Source organism: Lactuca virosa, chromosome 8 (genome assembly GCF_052849685.1).
Source record: "Lactuca virosa cultivar CGN04683 chromosome 8, Lactuca_virosa_CGN04683_v6, whole genome shotgun sequence".
Lineage (NCBI taxonomy): Eukaryota > Viridiplantae > Streptophyta > Magnoliopsida > Asterales > Asteraceae > Lactuca > Lactuca virosa.
In genome coordinates, this window is record NC_136433.1 from 384,864,742 (window position 1) to 384,880,375 (window position 15,634).

The window sequence follows — 15,634 nt, forward strand, 5'->3', positions numbered from 1 at the left end:
TGAATGAGTCCCATGAACTAAATCGCCATAGTTCAACAACTAGATGAGAGTATAAGTTCCATAGAGGTCTAGAATTTAGAAGAATGAAAGTTTTTGAACAAAGATTTCCACAGAAGATTAGTTGACTGCCAATATCATTGATATTAAGGATGTAATAAGTTTGGGAAAATTGACCTAAGAGTAGGTCTTACATCATATCAGAAATAGCAAAATTTTGATAGCAATGGAGTCTAGTTATAGTACTTGAAAGACATGAATATTTTACAGGAAAAGTACTTCATAGAGCACAGATAAGAAAGCTATTCCTTAACCCAAAAGAAAAGACGAGCCAGACATCTTCTACTGGCGACGGGTACTCCTCGGGCGAACCCTCAGTTCTGCCAGTCGATGCACTACGTCTTGAAGATGTCGCTCATGTGCCCTTTGACGCACTCGAAGTTCTATGACTTCTGCTCGGGATGCTGTTGGAACCTGAAAGTGAACCTCTAGCAATCCTAAGTACATATTCCGAAGGCTGTTGGTTCCGAGATGAAGATGTGATCCGGAACATGTCCGGAGCTGAAGAAAAGGAGTGAAGTATGTTGAAGAGGAACACATTCCGGAGCTGATCCTGAAGTCCGGAATGCATACTGATCCGGACGTAAACTTTCATCTCCGGAACATTACTTGTCCGAAATGAAGTTATTTTGTCTCTTATCCATTTATTACTTTTGTCTTGTATTTTGATGTAACGTTTCATAGGACTTAGTCTAAAGTTGATTTAGGACAATCAGAATGTCAAACTTGTATCTTCTGTCCGGTCCTATGTAAACACTTGGGTTAATTCACTATAACATTCTCTCCTTTATATAGGAGCATTCAATACAAGTCAACTACGGATCTTTCTCTCACTTTTGGCATTTACACTTATCACATTAAAAACATTCTTCTTGTTCCTCATTTATTAACTTTACCTTGATCACTATTCACTTGTTCTCTATTAATGTCTTGATCATTTGTTGAATCGATTATCTAAGACTTGACTGGTCTTTCCAGTCTCGACTTGAACATCCATTATTAAGCAAACATTGATCTCAAGCATTCACTCAAGGTTTGAGTTCTCAAACCTTGTCCCTGCGCAAAGATCTTGTTCTCACAATTGGTATCAGAGCCCGAGTGGTTGTCCTTTGAATCCATAAGATCAGATTATAGTTGGTTCGAATTTACCTTGGTATTTCAACCATTTCTGTGTTAAGGATAAAAGTTCTTCTATATACCACTTAAGCTTGAAGATATCATGACTTCAATGGCTGCTTCAAATCCTCAACAAATGATTTCAATGCAAATCGCAAATAGCGTAGGTGGCCCTACACGTACCCCATTGCTAGTTGTGGAAGAATATGATCATTGGAAAGTTAGAATGGAAAGGTTTTTACTAGCCAAAGAGAAAGGTGAACAAATCTGGAGATCCGTCAAAGAAGGCCCTCATGTTCCTGCAAGAACAGTTGTAAGAGATGCAGCTGCTCAGCTCATGCGTGAGGATGAAGCTCGTCCAGCACCTCTAACTGCTGATGATGTTGAAAAGCTGCATGCTGATCAAGTCGCCTTCTCAGAAATGGTGTTTGGTGTTCCTCCATCACTCTTTGAGCACATCAAGTTATGCAAATCCGCCAAAGAAATTTGGGACACTCTTAAGGATCTGATTGAAGGTTCCGAAAATATGAAGGACAAATGCCTCACCTCCGTTGTCAATGAATTTGACACCTTCACTACTACTCCAGGTGAATCTGTAGCCTCAGCCTCCAACTGATATCGAATCGTTGTCAACAACATGACTGCTCATGGGATTGTCCGAACTCCTCTCGAGTAAAATCTCAAGTTTATTAACAGTCTCGGTAAGGGATGGGGAAATGTTAAGTCCTGTCTTCAAAGCAATGGTTCCTTAAAAAAATTGAAACTCTATCAACTTTTTGATGAGATTCAAGGACATGAATCAAACGTTGCTCAAACCATAAGAGAACTTTCCGGAGGACCACTTGCTCTAGTTAGTTCTTTTGAATCAACCATTACGAACCCACCTGCTCCGGAACCTTACAAACCCACTGTTCCATTAACTCAGTCATCCTTAACTTCTTTACCCACACACATCTATCCTGACGATGATTCCGAAACCTTGGATTCTGAACTCTGTTTCCAACAAGAATTTGCCTTACTCGCCATGAAATACAAACGACCTTTCAATCCTTCTTACAAACTATACCAAAACAGATTCAACGCCCCTCGCCAAAACCATCCTCAACCATATTCTCCTTTGGAACCCAAACACACTTCCGAAAATCCTCCTGCATACAAGCCTAACCTCACTAAACCAAACTCAGCTCCGGAATCTTCTCAAAATTCCAAATCAGACAAACCCAAGATCTTGTGTCATAAATGTGGTCATGCAAATCACTTTGCCAAAGATTGTCTAGCTGATGCTCCACAAAAACCAAAAGTCAAGGACTCGACTTATTATGTCCGAAGAGCACAAGAAATGGCTGAAAGTGAGAAAGCATTTGTTACCACCGTTTCAAGAGATGTCGAAGGATATTGGTCATCCGGAGATGATGATGATGATTTAGTGACTGGAAGAAACATGTGTTTGATGGCAAGACAAACAGTTGATGAAGGTTATTGGTCTTCTGGATCCGAAGATGAAGATGACGTTGCTGAACCTCACTACTGCTACATGGCCACCAACGATCCACCAGGTCGAAGCATTGTTCACCAGGTAAAATCCATGATCTCTGATAATAATTTTGATTTGACTTTCTGTGAACCTTATCTGACCCAGATCCAAACAGATATGAACACCATCTATAAAGCCTATGAGTCTGCCATAGAAGCCAGTGAGAAGAAAGACTGTGAACTAAGTCGTCTTAGATTACGTTTTGAGGATAAGAAATTGAAAATCGAGTCATTAGAGCATGGACTTGTAATGTCAAAAGATGAATGTATCATTTTGAAAGATAAATGTGAAATCACTTATTCCGAACGAAATATTTTGATTTCTGATAACAAACGTCTCAATGCCAAAATAGATGCTTTGCATAACTCTGTTGACATGCTTGAAGCTTACATTCGGATGACTCATAATTTTCGTCATCCATGGTCCAAAGCTCCTGGTCTCAGAAGCGAGTTTCCGAAACCAATTGTTAGTCCCCTGAAGGATTTGCAAAATCTGACATTCATGGGAGAGGTTCCGAACATTAAACATTCGGACACTCCTGTTTCTCCATTGTCACCCCTTCCGGAGGCTAAAAGATCTTTTGAGTCCCTAATTCCTGAGTTCCAACCAATAGTTGTCAAATGTACTGATTCCACGCCTCTTCCGCCTCTGATAAACCTGGACCTGAATCGGACCATGAAATATCATTATAGTCTTCAAAATTGTGTAGACCATGTTCCTATAAGCAATCACGTCAACAACTGTGTGATTGAGGAAATTATTCCGGAAACAACTGAAGTCAATGCCTCGGAATTTGTATGGGCATCTCTAGATGATAAAGTTGAAGTCTCAAGCAATGTGTCCTCTGAGTCATGTGAATCGGACTCCATAGTTCTCTCAAAAACCAAATTGGTTCCCATTACTCCTAAGTTTTCAAATCCATCCATAGGACAATCCTCTGGATCCTCTTCTCATCCCAAGAAAAAACCAATGTTGAATAGAAAAGATGTTGTAGATCCCAAGGTAGAAGCTAGAAATGCTTATAAAAAGGAAGTTAAGGAAAGACAAAATTCCAGGTTCCTTGCTAACTCATCTCGGAACAACACAAGGAAGTCCTTGTGTGAAAACCATAGTCAAAATTCGTTTGTTCCCACAAGAATCCTAAAAAGATCTTCCGAACCTCCTGTTTGTTCGGAACCAAAGGAAGTCCTTAGCTCCAAATCACCTCAAGCTCATGCTAATGTCAAAACAATCCGAAACACTTCACCAGCGTCTCGAAATGTTTCATCTGTCTTTATTGCAAAATCTGATGGCACAATTTTTAAACCAAAAATTTCTAAGAACAATGTGTCATCAAACAAATCCACAAGTTCAAAAACCACTGTTTCAAAATCTTCAAACAAAAATCTTATGTGGAAAATCAAAACATCTGTTAACAAAACAACTGTCTCAGAAACAACAAAAAGTGTCAATCCTTCGGATACCACGGTTCCGAAGAAGGCAGCTCCTAACCCACAAATAGTTGAATATCACTACTGGATAGATGAAAAGACTTTAGCATTCTATCTGTTTCCAAAGAACTCAAGTAATCTCACCAAGAACCACGTAGTTGTCCCAAAGTCACGAACAAAGTCCAAAGTCCATGCCTACATCCCAAAGTCTAACTCGGAGCCTAAAAGCTCCATTGCTCACTAATTTTGCAGGCACTTTGTGCTTCAGAGCAAGAAACAATATGGTATATTGATAGTGCTTGCTCCATGCACATGACGGGGCAGAAGGATTTTCTGCGAGATTTAAAGCTCTCTCCAAATGCTGGTTACGTGACGTGTGGCAACAACTCCAATTCTCAAATTCGTGGTTATGGAACTCTCACCAATGTAAACTTCTCTATTTCACATGTTGCTTATGTAGCTGACTTGAAACATAATTTGATAAGTGTTGCTCAGCTCACTGACTCAAGCCGACGTGTGGAATTTTGCAAAAAATATAGCTATGTGATGACTGAAGACCGAAAAGAATGTTTGATAAAGTCTCTTCGCAACAAAAACATGTACGCACTTGACATCAATATGATCATTGGCAAACCACAACTCTGCCTTCTCTCCAAAGTTGTTCCTGACGTTAGTTGGTTATGGCACCGAAGGCTCGCACATCTGAACTTTCGGTACATGATTGATCTTGTATCAGGTGAAATGGTAAGAGATTTACCTCTTCTCAAATTCGAAAATGATCATTTATGTGCTGCATGCGAGTGTGGTAAGCAATCAAAGAAGGGTCATCCTGTTATCATCAAAAAATCCATTTCGGATCCCTTAGAACTTCTACACATTGATCTTTGTGGACCATCCACTGTAGAAAGTCTTCATCATAAGAAATACATTCTTGTGATTGTTGATGACTTTACAAGGTTCACCTGGGTCTTCTTCCTACGACTGAAATCCGAAACAGCCTCTGAGCTCATCAATTTTATCAAAGGAATAGAAGTTCTTATCAAACTCCCGGTCAGAAGAATCCGAAGTGATAATGGTTCGGAATTTGTTAACTCCATCATTGAGAAGTTCCTCACAGAAAAAGGAATCGATCACAACTTCTCAGCTCTCTACACTCCACAACAAAATGGTGTAGTTGAAAGACGTAATAGAACACTCGTTGAAGCTGCTCGATCCATGCTGAACTATGCAAACCTTCCACTCTATCTTTGGGCTGAAGCTGTATCCACCGCTTGCTTCACTCAAAACCGAAGTATTATCAATCGACGGCTCAACATGACTCCATACGAAACAATGAATGGTCGAAAACCAACGATCTCATTTCTACATGTCTTTGGATGCAGATGCTTCATCAAAAACAACCGTGATCAGCTTACAAAGTTCCAACCTAAAGCTGATGAAGCGATCTTTCTAGGGTACTCCTCCAAATCCAAAGCTTACAGAGTTCTAAACCGAAGAACTCGTGTTCTTGAAGAAAGCTTCGATATTACCTTTGATGACAACTTTGTTCGGAATTCTGGCCCCACTCACATCACAACTTACATCATGGAGTCTGATGCTCCTCCACCTGGATGTCCGAACCCTCAAACCATTCTCGAAGTTGACTTTGAAACCCTCTTTGGTCCTTCCGAAACAACTCTTGATTTCGAATCTTGATCACGACCATCTCTAATTCCAATTCCTCCTTCGGAAGCCCCAGTTTCTCACAACCTCTCAGGTCCTCTTCCGAGCCTACCTCCATTTGATTCCGAACCGTTTCAACCTTCTCAGGTTGAGGGGGAGAATAATGCAAATCCCTCTCTTGAATCAAATGTGGATGGCTTCCAAGATGCAGCTGCTGATTTCGATGACTCAAATCCTCTCAACATTGATGAAAACGAAAATTTCTTTGAGTTTCCTTCTGATGATGATGTAAACCTCTCTGGTTCAGAAGTTCAGGGGGAGCATCATCCCAATATTCAAATCATTCAGGGGGAGCAAATCAATTCTACTGTTGATGTAGGATCTTTGGCTGCACAAGAACTCCCTCGATTGCATGTTTGGACGAAGGATCATCCTCCAAATCAAGTGATAGGCAACCCAAATGTTGGTGTACAAACTCGCTCAGCTACCAACATCCAAAATGAATGCCATTTTTCAGCATTCATATCCATGGTTGAACCCAAATTCATCAAGGAAGCATTAGAGCATGCTGATTGGATTACAGCCATGCAAGACGAACTGGCAGAATTTGACCGAAATGAAGTCTGGACTCTCGTACCTCCTCCTCAACATCACCCTATTGTTGGTACAAGATGGGTATTTCGCAACAAGCTAGACGATGCGGGAGTTATCATCCGAAATAAGGCAAGATTGGTAGCTAAAGGTTTCACTCAAATTGAAGGTCTTGACTACGACGAGACATTTGCTCCTGTTGCACGACTTGAGGCTATCATAATCTTTCTTGCTTATGCTGCCCATAAAGGCTTCAAAGTCTATCAAATGGATGTTAAGAGTGCTTTTCTCAATGGTGAACTTGACACTGAAGTATACCTTCAACAGCCCCCCAAATTTATTAATCTTTCCTTTCCGAACTACTGTTATAAACTCCGAAAGGCTGTCTACGGACTCAAGCAAGCTCCTCGGGCTTGGTACGAGACACTCACCGATTTTCTCAAGCGCTCAGGTTTTCAAAGAGGTATACTTGATCCCACTCTATTTCGAAGATCAAATGGAAAGCATCTCATGCTGGTACAAATTTATGTGGAAGACATCATTTTTGGATCTACGGATTCATCTATGGTTGCTGACTTTGCCAAACTTATGGTCAGTCGTTTTCAAATGAGCATGAATCGAGAATTAAGCTTCTTTCTTGGCCTTCAAGTCAAACAGACTAACAAAGGTATTTTCATTCACCAAGAGAAGTACATTTCTGAGCTTCTCAAGAAATACTCTATGGACACCTGTGCCTCAGCCAAGGTACCTATAGGCTTCGGTCACAAAATCTTTGCCGACCCTTCGGGTGTTTCAGTAGATGAAAAGAAGTATCGTGGAATGATTGGATCCTTACTCTATCTCACTGCAAGTCGTCCGGACATAATGTTCTCAACATGCTTATATGCCAGATTTCAAGTCAATCCGAAGATGTCTCATCTTTTGGCTGTGAAACAAATATTCAGGTATCTTAAAGGTACAAAGAACCTTGGAATCTGGTATCCAGCAAATGAAAGTTTCATTTTGCAAGCTTACTCTGATTCAAACTATGGTGGTATTCAACTCGATAGGAAGAGTACATCAGGAGGATGTCAATTCCTAGGTGGTCGTTTAGTCAGCTGGTCATCCAAGAAACAGAACTGCATTGCTCTTTCTACAGCCGAAGCTGAATACATTGCTGCTGCCAGCTGTACCTCTCAAGTTCTCTGGATGAAATCTCAACTCTTGGATTATGGTTACCGTTTTCAATGCATACCTATCTACTGTGATTCTCAAAGTGCCATTGCAATCTCACACAATCCAATTCAGCACTCCATGACGAAGCACATTGACATTCGGTACAACTTTATTAAAGATCATGTTCTAAATGGTAACATCGAACTTATATTTGTTCCATCTGACGATGAAATTGCTGATGTCTTCACTAAGGCATTAGACGAAACCAAATTTAATGGTTTTCTGAACAAAATGGGTATGATGATGCCTGATCCTCAATTCTTTCAGGAGACATGTTCTCTTTGATAGAAGTATTCAGAAGAAAAATATGTTCCGAACTCATTTATTTTTGCTTCGGAACTATTTTTCCCCTAAATACATAGGATCCTTTACCTTTTTTTTTACTAATTATCCCTCGAGTTTTTAAGTTGTACAGTTTGTTCTCTTCTTCACGACTATCAAGATCAACCATCATCCGGACCACCATTTTAGAATTCACTCCGGAAATCCTCTCCGGAAAAGCAATTTGCTCCGGAATTTCAAAATGCTCCGGAATTTTCAAAATGCTCCGGAAATTCAAAATTTGCTCCGGAATTTTAAAACTTGCTCCAGAATTTCAAAATGATCCGGAAATTCAAAATCTGCTCCGGAATTACAAAATGCTCCGGAAATTCAAAATCTGCTCCGGAATTTCAAAATGTGCTCCGGAATTCCAAAACTTGCTCCGGGATTTCAAAATGCTCCGGAATTTTCAAAAATGCTCCGGAATTTTCAAATGTGCTCCGGAATTTTCAAAATTGTTCCGGAAACCCTTTTTATCATATATATTCTGGAACATTTCTTTTATCTTCCGGATCATGCCCTGTCCGGAACAATTCATCCGGAATACCAAGAGGTAATAAGGTGAAACGGTTTTTCTCAACGGTTACTTTTTAGGGAGATCCTTATCCAATCTTCCTCGATTTGCGTGACACGATTGCACGCTCTCTAAAATGGAAAACGAATTGACGGTTACATTCCCATCTTTTAGACCAATTACCTTGCCCTTTCGCCTCAAGTGTCTAATCTCAATTTCCCAACATTAAATGCAACCCGATGGATCTCGGATCCTCATCATTACCTTTTTTCGACCCGACCCGACCCGACTTTTCCTACCTATAAATACCTTTTCACATTTACCTTTACCTCTTTACGATCTCTCTATTCTTAAACCTTTCTAAAACCCTCACAGTTCTTCGTGTTCTTCAAGCCTTCATCATCTTCATCAATGGAGTCCTCCAAGATCCAAGCTTCAATTGCTCAAACTCCCAAGAAATCCATCGCCAGGAAGAAATCATCGAAAGGATCGAAGGGATCATCATTGTCGGCAGATCAAGAACCCTTTCTTAGGGACACTACCCAATGGTTTTCCTTAAACCCTCTTGACTACGACGAATCAATCAGGATCATGATTGAGTTCCTTCCTCATCATCCTCTCTCCATTCTATTTACCAAAATCCCAGATCCTCCACTCCCTCTTTCTCATCTTCATCGTGCATTCACTAGCATCAAACTTGAAGATGATGTTCTGTTAGCCTCCATCATCGATGATCGCCCCATTCCTGTCTACAAAGCAACCTTTCTCAAGGCCATTGGAATTTCACCAAACCCTGCTGGTTTCAAAGTCGTGGAACCAACTGCTGAAGAGTTCCAGACGTTTCTTAACTTCATCGGATACAATCAAGACTATAGGGCAAAGGATTTTAAGAAGACTGCAGTTTCAGGGCTTTGGACCGTTCTTATGCACTTCATCATCCGCGGATTATCGGGCAAGCATGGCGAACTGATACTCTAAGCAAGGACTGGCTGAATGTGGTATTCAGCATCTATTCCGGACGAAACAATGTTGTCGACCTTCCGGAAGTGTTGTGGCAAGACTTTTGCAAGTTTGCCATCAAGAGGAAACCGAAAGAGATTTCGAGCCCTAGATTTTGGGCCCTGACGATAGAACAGATCTTCAAGGAACTTAACATCCCCATTCCGGTGAGCACCATTCCTCCGGAGGTATGTGTATCTTTCAAACTTGTTAAGAACTACAAAATTCCGAACCAATCATCTTTTGGTCCGGTCAGACGACTTCCGGACAATATGTTGGCCCTCATTCCTTCCGGATCTCCCTTTTTGAAACACCATCTTGAGACCTCGGTTGTGTTCGACCCAACACAACCTGCCCCGGTCTTAGTTGAGCCTATTCCGGAAGAGGCCACTCACACTAAGTCCGGACCCAGGGTTAAGCAACCAGCCAAACGAAAGGCCTCACCCACCAAACCCAAGACCAAAAAGAAAACCAAAGTCAGTACCCCCTCTCAACAGGAGGGTACTCATGAAATTCTGGCTGATTCTGGCCGTCTGCACACCCCTCCTGTCCACTTATTTGAGGTACCCCTCAATGTTTCATCAACACAAGCACACACTCACGGGGAGTCTACACATATTCCACCCTCACCCTCCCAAAAGGGTGATGTCGGTGTTGAACAAAGTTCCTTGCAGCCCCCTGGAACACACCCACGTGTCACCTTTGATAATCCCATTATTTCTTCCACACGCACACACTCCGGAACCGTTGTTCCGGAACCCAAGCATCCGGAAGGAGGAGCAGTCTCTCCAACTTCCGATGCCACAACTGGTCTGACACCCGGAAGGCGTACAGGACGACCGGGTTCTAATGACCCTTTGTGGGAATATTATGTGAACAGGGCTGCATCAAGGCGTCCGGACCTGACTCGTGCTCAAGTTGAATCCACTCTCATCTCCATGAGGAACCGGGCTATCCAAAGCAACATGCCCTAGGTCCTTCCCTCAGACGATGACGCCATCAAGGAACTCACTTCGGAACTGCCCCCAATAGTCATTACCTAAAGCATCTTCCATACTGATCCGGAAGAAGAGATTTTCGAAGAGGTTATGTTGGAGGAAGAAGCAACAACAGTTCCGGATGCTCATCTCATGACATCCATTCATTACCAGTCCAAAGCATCCGTATCCAAGTCTGCCTTTGACTTCGGAACCTCCTCCACTTCCACTCCAAACGACGGCTCCAACTCACATCTTCAAAAAGACGATGATGTTGCCAAACCGGGTCCTTCTTCCAATCCGGACACTCACCAACCTCCTCCGCAACACTCAGATTCCGATTCCGAATCCTCCGCTGGTGACCATGTTGACCCATTCGCCCTACTGGAGATCCACACAAATGTCTCTGACACTATGGCTAAAGTGTCATCTGTAGAGACTTCCGTAGCAGAGCTAAATTCGAAGCTGGATCAAAAAGTCTCCGGACTTGATTCAAAACTTGATGCCATCCTTCAATCTCTCTCTCTCTCTCTCAACAGTCCGGACCATCCATAGCAGAGAGAGAAGCCCATCTTGACCAGCTGATCTCCATCCGGCTGAAACACACCGTTGAGCAGATTGATTCCAAGTACGATACTCTTGTCGACAACTACCTCAACACCATCTCTTCCATGCTCAAGGTTCATGACGATGTTATGTCTGCTACCAACGATCTAATCAAGCAGACTCATGTTCGTCATGAGAAACAAATTCAACGATTGGAGAAGGAGATCCGGAAGAAGGATGAGATGAATCTGATCATCCAACAAGTCCTCATCAAACTCCTGCGCTCAACTTGGAACATTGTTGATGTTCCGAACAGGAAGTTTGATGAGATGATTGAAATCCTTAGCAACACCTTCAAGCATCTATCCGAACAAGCTCCCACTTCTGAAGCCTATGACACCCTGACTTTTCAACTCTCCACCGATCTTCAGAAGGTGTTCTCTAAATTTGATGATATCAAGGAGGACTTATCGCTTGCACCGGTTTCCAGGGTCATCGATGCAAGAGGGGTAGAAGGCCCAAGCAGGAGATGGAAGCTAGCCTCGGAATTCTCACTCCGGGATGAGGTACTTGATTCCGAAGAAGATGTCCAATTTGTCTCCGGAGTCCTGGGTATTACTGAAGGAAATGAAGGAGATGAAGAGTATGATGTTTACATTTCGGATGAAGCTCCCAAAGGGATTCTTGGCCTTCAAGCCCCAAAGTTGATTGCTCCGAAAGTATTATCAGAAGAACAGAAGAGGATCTGGTCCGCCGTCTCATGGCCATCCTCTCTTCCGAATGCTTTTGAAATGGCCGTTAAAATGGCTAGGGCAAAATCCTTCCTTACCGCTCAAGCCTTCCGAGCCACTCCCTCCATGATACCTCCTGCTCCCATTCCGGAACCAAAAATAACCCCAATTGATCAAGGCTCTCCTCTCCGTATTCCAGATGAAATTCCGGAAGAACCACTTCCAACTCCTACTCCGGAATTCGTCATTGACGAGAGCATGAAGATGGTTATTGATGCTCTTCAGAGAGACAAAGGGAAGAAACCGATGACTTCCGAACCTCAAGCCTTTCAATCCGAACCTCCCCTCAAACAAAAATTTGGATGGTCTGAGGAAGAAATTCAAAAGGCACTAGAGGACAGCATCCAGATTCAAGCCTTAAAAGATCATCCTGATCCGATGCGTGGTATTTCTCCTCTTTGCCGTGAAGGCATACTTCAAGCAAAGGAAATCATCCCAGCTTTCTTCTATGAACTTCCCTCAAATGATGCTGATCAACTGGATCTTCCTCTCTCTCCTTTTAGCAAATTCTACACGAAGTTTGCTCCGCTCCACGCAACCGATGATCCGGAAATGATCATCCGGACCGAACGTGAAAGGCTCAAAACCTTTTATGACAAGAATGCTCAACCTTTCAAGGAAGTATGGACAAGAAAGAGGATCACTAAGGTTCATGGCTTCGGAAGAAAAATCTTGGTAAAATTTGAGCTGAACTGTCCTCTGTTCCGTTTCCATCTTCTCCGGAACAAACCAACTCCAAAGACTGTTACTGATGCAGATTTTCCTTCTATGAATCCAAACGACATCCTTACTCTTGCTGCATACTTCAGAGAAAATCAAAAGGATGACATCAGTATGGGTGCCTATCACGCAGCTCTCATCTTTCTCAAAGACTATGTTGCTGAGTTTTGCAGATGTGATTACGAACTTGCTCACCTCTACGGAACCGAACAATTTGTGGCAAAGATCGACTTTGTTCTTCCGGAAGCTGAAATTCTTGCAGATGGTACTATCGAAGAACCGGTTCTAGGGTTTGTCTACACCACCAGAAGAACAAACAAGAAGGACTTCTTCCGAGTCCTTGACAAACACCTGGTTCCTACCAAAGCTCTGCAGAAGTTCATATCCCGGGCGTCCAAGTCTGATGCTCCGGAACAGGTTAAGGCAAAGTTTGTAAGTCAACTGACTTGGTACATTGCAGTGCGAGAATGGTTGTTCCGAGCATACACCTTCATTAAGGAAGAAATGAACTAAGCTCGATGGATTGATAAGTTCACTTAGGGGGAGATTGTTGGAACCTGAAAGTGAACCTCTAGCAATCCTAAGTACATATTCCGAAGGATGTTGGTTCCGAGATGAAGATGTGATCCGGAACATGTCCGGAGCTGAAGAAAAGGAGTGAAGTATGTTGAAGAGGAACGCATTCCGGAGCTGATCCTGAAGTCCGGAATGCATGCTGATCCGGACGTAAACTTTCATCTCCGGAACATTACTTGTCCGGAATGAAGTTATTTTGTCTCTTATCCATTTATTACTTTTGTCTTGTATTTTGATGTAACGTTTCATAGGACTTAGTCTAAAGTTGATTTAGGACAATCAGAATGTCAGACTTGTATCTTTTGTCCGGTCCTATGTAAACACTTGGGTTAATTCACTGTAACATTCTCTCCTTTATATAGGAGCATTCAATACAAGTCAACTACGGATCTTTCTCTCACTTTTGGCATTTACACTTATCACATTAAAAACATTCTTCTTGTTCCTCATTGATTAACTTTACCTTGATCACTGCTCACTTGTTCTCTATTAATGTCTTGATCATTTGTTGAATCGATTATCTAAGACTTGACTGGTCTTTCCAGTCTCGACTTGAACATCCATTATTAAGAAGACATTGATCTCAAGCATTCACTCAAGGTTTGAGTTCTCAAACCTTGTCCCTGCGCAAAGATCTTGTTCTCACAGATGCAGCTAGCTGCTGCTGTAGATCCCTATTGGCTCTCCTAGTCCCTTCCATAGCCTCTTCGAGATGGCGAATGCGGACTATGTTAACACCCGAATTGGCGTCAACTTCCATAACTCGGTCGATGGCTGCCCAACCTTGCTCATCATTTCGAGCAATCCTGCAGACCATAATGGGCAGGACTCGATCAGCTGACCCTCCGTCGTCTAGATTGTAAAAGCTTCGTTCTCCATTGAAGGGTAATGGTTGACCCTGTTCATCACTCCAACGGGTCAAGTTTGTCGCCCACAAGGGTGTGGGGCCTTGAAATGCTGGTCGGGGGTTGAAATTTGGGACTTGAACCCCTTGAGGTAGGTTGTTGACTTCTGGTTCGGAGTCAGAATCATCCGAAAAACCTTCTGCGTGGTGATCATCCAAAGGGATTGGATGATCATCTTCTGGCTCTTCTTCAAGCCATCCAACATTACCTTGATTTGGGAAGTACGGGTCTCCGGGGATATGGAATCCAGCCATGATATCTATGCGAGAAAAGGGGTATAAGAATCTTAAATAAATAGACGTACTACTTAAGATAATTATAAGATGATCCTTACCAGTTACTTCAATACTTGCATAGTGCATACCAGTTATATGAAATCAAAACAGGATAGACCTTCGAATAAGTGACCCTAACTCCAAATCCACAACCAAACAAGGAACAAGAAGTAAAGCAAAGATCACAAATTCTAAGTCTATGACACCTTAGTCTCATATAACCTTAGTGTATCCACTTAGCAACTATTGACCTACTAGTAAAGACCTTTTTAGTTCTCAAATTAGTAATTATAGTAACACAAAATACTCCTATAGTATTTTAGGTTTATGTTCTGTTCTAATGTTATCATTGTAGTAGTGTTGGTAAGTTTTTAGACTTGTTGCAACGTCACAAACATTCTTGGGCATATGCTAATCACTTCTCGGACCAACATAGTTGATCAGGCTATGTCATTCCCAGAACTGACCATACATCCCCAAGCCTACCTCTGATGTTCAACAATCGTAATACTTTTGTTCTGTCCTAGTGACACTGATTTTAGCATGAATGCAGGTATGTATACTTAGTTAAATATTTTATTATTTAAAAGTATAAACTCTTGGTTAGAGTATTTTAATCCCATTGTGTTTATAGTTTGTATATCTTTTATGGGTTGATATACTCGATTCACTATAAACAATGCTCTGATACCAATCTGTCACACCCCAAAACCGGAACGGCGGAAACGTTCGGGGGCGGAGGACGTCATGTACAGTATCATAACAATGCAAAGTAGTAAACAAGCAACAACATCATCCATTGCATTAATAGTATAATTTAATATAATTGTGTTCTTTGAAAGTAGTAAGACACCAAAATGAATAATCAAAATAAAAGACGAGTCTTGAACATGCCCCGTCTTCTCAAAACCTGGTCGACTGTACCTGTCTACTGATGACTTGAGAATACAAGTTATTTTGAAAGCGTAGATCAGCATTAAAGCTGGTGAGTTCATAAGTATTTAGTGTCAATGTTTGTATAACTTTATTGAAAATGTTTGTAAATGTTCAATGTAAATGTTTGTATATGTTTGAAAACTCCTAGAAAATCCTATATTTTCTACTAGTATAAAAAGTAGTCTTCTACCAAGACCCGACTGTTTTGTATGTCTGTTTCTCCGTAAAAGTGGATGCTTTTCCCAAATATGACTATCATTACCAAAATATAGTTTTATATTACCCTTTATGTGAGAAGATCACAATTTGAATATAATGGGAAACTGTATGTGTACTGCAGTATTACATGTAGTAACTACTGTAGTAATAACTACCTTAAACCAAATGGCTTATATAAGGTAAAATGTGATGAGGTTGTTACCATACTAAACCGACTATAACACAACGATGAAAGACGTCGGAAGAAATG